This window comes from Osmerus eperlanus, chromosome 3 (assembly GCF_963692335.1).
Source record: "Osmerus eperlanus chromosome 3, fOsmEpe2.1, whole genome shotgun sequence".
Lineage (NCBI taxonomy): Eukaryota > Metazoa > Chordata > Actinopteri > Osmeriformes > Osmeridae > Osmerus > Osmerus eperlanus.
The window spans coordinates 16,053,366-16,057,733 of NC_085020.1; positions in this window are offsets into that span (position 1 = coordinate 16,053,366).

A 4,368-nucleotide genomic window follows, 5' to 3' on the forward strand; every position below is an offset into this window, starting at 1 on the left:
GGTGGCATTACAACATGGTTTGGCAACAGCACTGCCTAGTACAGGAAGACACTACAAGAGTGGTCAAATCTGCACAGCGTATTACAAGGACTGCATTCAGGACCTTTACAGCCAGCACTGCAGGAGAAAGGCCAAGTGAATCATTTTTTGACCCTAGTCATCCCTGCCACAGTCTTTTCTCCCTCCTGCCTTCTGGATGGCGATAGAAGAGCATAAGGACTTGTACCAGCAGATACAGGGATCGTTTTTACCCACATGCCATCTGGATGCTGAACTGTCCTTGAAATATCTTTTTGCACTACAATTTTTCTTATTTTTTTATTATCAAACGCTGCACCACAAATGATAATTGTGTAATAAACGCTGCAGCGTTTAATCAAAGGAACATGGTATATGACAGCAATAATGTTTAATGTAACTGGCCTTTCTAACATTACAAGTGGCCCCAGCATTGCCCCTTATGGTCTAGGTGCATTGCAAATGAAGACAAGAGCCTTTTCTTGAGGTTGTCAAATGTCCCATGCAAAGTCACTCAAAACACGGGTTCGATTCCAGGCTCTGGCAAGAGTTTTTACCTCTAAACTGGTCAATATATACACATCTGACAAAAGACCAGCTCGACCTTTGCCTGTAAACAGTGATTCTGACTGTCAGAGACCTTTAAATAGCCTGACTTACTGAAATTGGCAAAACTAGCCTGGCTAACGTAGGTCGCTTTCTCAGGGCATATGACGAATGAAACAGGCTCGCCTTGAAAAATCAGATGTACTGGCTATCTTTAGCAGGCCCTCGTCTACAAAAAGATGTCCTCCCTGAGGTTTTTGGAGTAGAATTGAGTGAAATCCAAAATTGTTTACACACTGCCAGTGGGCGAGCCGATCCTGACTCTGAGGCTAACGTCAAAACAATGTACCCCCGGGACGCAGTATCACTCCAATTGCAAGTCCACAAATCACAAAAATAATCGGAGCATCTGGCTAAAAGCACAATTCCCACATCTCCTAACGGCTTCCCTCCTCGACCTTTTACGTGTACACGTAACTGTAAAAAGGTTGAACTTATGAACATGACGCGCCCAAGGAATGGCTGCCGCCTATGCGGTCTCCCTGCCGCATAGGCTTATTACAAAGACTTTCACGCCCCAAATCAAAATTATGAGCCGACAGGTCTGTGGGGAATTACTTTTTCTCCTAAAGGCTGCTCTCCTCGACCTTTTTGATGAACAATTCGCCGAGATTCAAAATGACTCACTAATTAAAAACACAGAGGAAAAAAGCTAGAGCTACAGTAGCTACTTTTCAAGTTCGGTTTTTCGTCACTTCAGAATCACGATCTAAAAGGTCTAAAAGTGCTAAACCTTAACCATAATTCAAGAGTAGTGTACTTTCACAAACCCAATCATTAATTCTAGCTTAAAATGTGTAAAAACAGGACTTACCGAAAGTGGCTGCCTCCAACACGGCTTTCACGGGACTCCAGTTGAAAACAACAATGGCCGCCGAAAAAGAATTTATATTCGTAACGGCGAGCTGCGATTGGAAGAGAAATGAAACAGGGGCTAAAAAACGAGGGTGGGGGCTTGGTCAGCACACAATTTCAATAAAGCATGCGTGTGTCAAGGGGCTCTGGCCCCTTGTGTGTGTGAGAATGTGGAGCACGCGCGCACAGGAGCAAAGGGAGAGAGGATTTGGGGAAACAGCCCTAGAAATTAGCCAAGCATGCATGTTTCAAATATTCACTAAAAATCGAGTTTTCATGTTACAGTCAACTTTTTCTCAGATTTGTGTACTCAACATTCTCAAGAGTCTTCATATGAACTAGTGATTGAATCAGAGTATCAGTTTTTGGCCGGCGGATGTGTAAAGCATTATTTTAGCATTAGCGATAAATTCGATCGATTTGCTTTTTATCAATCATTTTTAGAGGTATGAAGTTGCCTTTGCACATGGTAACATGTTGTAGTGTCTTCCACGTGACATACCAAGTTTGGTGTTGATATCTCAAAGATTTGCTGAGATTTGACCAAACGTCCTGTTTGGTTGCTTTGTTGCCGATTTTGATTGGCTGTGCCGGACAAACGGTTTAGAAAATGAAAACGCCATGGGATAACTTTTGTGAGGCTTGGTCTGAAGATCATCTCAGATCCTGAACCCAAGTCTGGTGACAATCGCGCAAATGGTTGCTGAGATATGCTCTTGCGCCTCGTTTGGCGGCTTTGCCACCGCTTTTGATCGTCTCTACCGAACAAACGTTTTTGAAAATTGAAAATTCATCTGATTCCTTTTGTGAAACTAGGTCTAAAGATCATCTTTGCCAAATTTGGTAAACATTGGACAAAAATTGGGGCGTGCAAAAGGTTTTTACACTTTTCCATAAAATCCAAAATGGCGGCCACGTCCATTCGAAGTTTATGAAAAGTTATTAATAGTCAGGCTTGATATCTCACAAGACATCAAGAGACAAAGAAATTACTTTATTAAGGTACACACTTCAACAGTTATTAGCCAAAACACGTTTATGCTTCCGGCCACGCCCCCTTTTACTCACATGACACAATCTTTGGAGGACATCCTCAGAATAAGGTTCCGAGGCGGCGTACCAAATTGAGTTTCAGTGCCTCAAACAACTGCTGAGATATGACTTCACTTCCTGTTTGGTGGCTTTTCTGCTGATTTTGATTGGCTGTCACGGACAAACGGTTGTGGGTATCAAAATGCTCTACCATAACCTTTGTGCGGTTTGGTCTGAAGAGCATATCTGGTAATTTTGAAGAAGATTTGACAAAGATTGTAGGAGGAATAGGCTTTCAAAGGTTTTTGATAAAACCGGAAATAGCGGAAAATCTATATAACCGGAAATTGACCCCATAGGGTGTGTTGAACTCGTCCAGGGAATCCAATGGTACCTCATTTTTGAAAATGGGTCCTACGGTTCAAAAGTTGCGTGTGTAAACACAAGTCCAACTTTGACCCATTGGTGGCGCTAGAGTGCCCAAGTATGGGACATGAAACTTTGTGAATTGGACCAGGGGACTGTCCCTAATGAGTGTGCCAAATTTCACAACTTTCGACCAAGCGCTTCTAGGGCCTGCCATAGACACCCAGTCCTAAGAATAATAATAATAATAATAATACCAATTACAATAGGTGCCTCGCAGCTTCGCTGCTTGGCCCCTAATAATAATAATACTACCAATTACAATAGGTGCCTCGCAGCTTCGCTGCGTGGCCCCTAATAAAACTAACAATAACAATAGGTTTCCTCCTTACGGAGGAATCCTAATAATAATAAAACTAACAATAACAATAGGTTTCCTCCTTACGGAGGAATCCTAATAATAATAATAATAATACTAATAAATCTAACAATAACAATAGGTTTCCTCCTTACGGAGGAATCATAATAATAATAAAACTAACAATAACAATAGGTTTCCTCCTTGCGGAGGAATCCTAATAATAATAATAAAACTAACAATAACAATAGGTTTCCTCCTTACGGAGGAATCCTAATAATAATAATAAAACTAACAATAACAATAGGTTTCCTCCTTACGGAGGAATCCTAATAAAACTAATAATAACAATAGGTTTCCTCCTTACGGAGGAATCCTAATAATAATAATACCACCAATAACAATTGTTTCCTCCTACCGGAGGAACCCTAATAATAATAATTATAAGAAAAGGTAGAAACACTGGAGGTGGCTGCGCCGCTTCGCGGCTTGGCCACCAATTAAAGACAAACCCCTATGTGACACGAAAAGCAAGTATTTAATTAAAGCTCAACCGACTTACCATTATTTCGGAGCCGAGGCTTGTAGGCTAGCTTCTTGATGCATGGTTACAGGTTGTTTTTAGTATCAGCTGATCCTGGAGCAATTCGATTAGGTAACAAGATGATACACGAGTTCTGGTTGGTTGGAGAGTTTAGGTAGTTGAGAGGATTGCCTGATAAAGTTGCAAACTTTGAACTAAGCTATAGAAAGAATGTGCAAGAATGAAATGTTTTAAGAAAAAAACGATGTTGATAATTATAAAAATCCAGCTCCTCCATCGATGGGGACAGGTCATTTAAAAAACTAAAGCAGATACGCGGGCTCGGCCCACCACCTAATTCTCTGGACACACGTTTGAAATGATTTCAGTCAGAGCCATATAAAAAGTTTGATCTGATTTCAGTGACATACAACATAGAGTGCGTCCCATTTATTTCAAAACAGGTTCCCCATTTAATTTAAAATGTTGAATGCGCAATCACTTCTCAAGATTTATGAAATTACGAATCTCCCAGTCCCGAGATATGCACATCAGAATTACATACATGCCAACTTTAGTTTACAGACGTGAATCTTGCGCGACTACTTCA